At 44.3% G+C, this 722-nt stretch overlaps 1 non-coding gene across 1 annotated transcript in view; it reads left to right on the forward strand.

The window, feature by feature from the left end:
• The first annotated feature begins 441 nt into the window (after positions 1-441).
• The window catches only part of LOC139997689 (large subunit ribosomal RNA), a 4,174-nt gene continuing 3,893 nt past the window's right edge, over positions 442-722 (forward strand). Inside the window, exon 1 of the ribosomal RNA XR_011803036.1 lies at positions 442-722. This exon is cut by the window's right edge and continues 3,893 nt beyond it. This is a non-coding gene — a ribosomal RNA (large subunit ribosomal RNA).

Below are 722 nucleotides of genomic sequence, written 5' to 3' on the forward strand. Positions count from 1 at the left end.
AACAGGCGAAAACAAGGAACCGCTGGAATCGTCGAGAAGAGAGAAACGGCTACGGGAGATATATTATACATAACACGTGTATATATATATATATATATTATACAAAGAGGACGGGCGTTAAAAACCGGAGATCGTTACGGGTGTCTTGCGTGAGTCTTAGCTCGAACATGATACGACGAACGAAGTTTAAAAGGCACTTTGGCGAGATGCATAAAACGTTTCTCGATCGAGATAGAATATAAGGTTCTCGATTCTATTCGAATTAATTTTTTTTTTTTATTTTTTTTTCTCTTTGAGGCGATTCTCGGAGAGAGAAATAAAAATAAAGACCCTCTGTCGCATTGTTATCAAACCGTCTTGCTTTTCTCGAATCGCGCCCACATGGCACGAAATTTTTTTTTCTTTGAAAAAAAAAATTGTCACCGTGTCGTGACGTTGAAGCGACCTCAGAGTAGGCGAGATCACCCGCTGAATTTAAGCATATTACTAAGCGGAGGAAAAGAAACTAACAAGGATTTCCTTAGTAGCGGCGAGCGAACAGGAATTAGCCCAGCACTGAATCCCGCGGTTCCGCCGTTGGGAAATGTAGTGTTCGGGAGGATCCGTTTATCCCGTGACGTCGAACCGCGTCCAAGTCCATCTTGAATGGGGCCATGTACCCACAGAGGGTGCCAGGCCCGTAGTGACCGGAACGCGTTTCGGGAGGATCTCTCCTTAGAGTC

This window comes from Bombus fervidus, unplaced genomic scaffold (genome assembly GCF_041682495.2).
Source record: "Bombus fervidus isolate BK054 unplaced genomic scaffold, iyBomFerv1 scaffold0140, whole genome shotgun sequence".
NCBI lineage: Eukaryota > Metazoa > Arthropoda > Insecta > Hymenoptera > Apidae > Bombus > Bombus fervidus.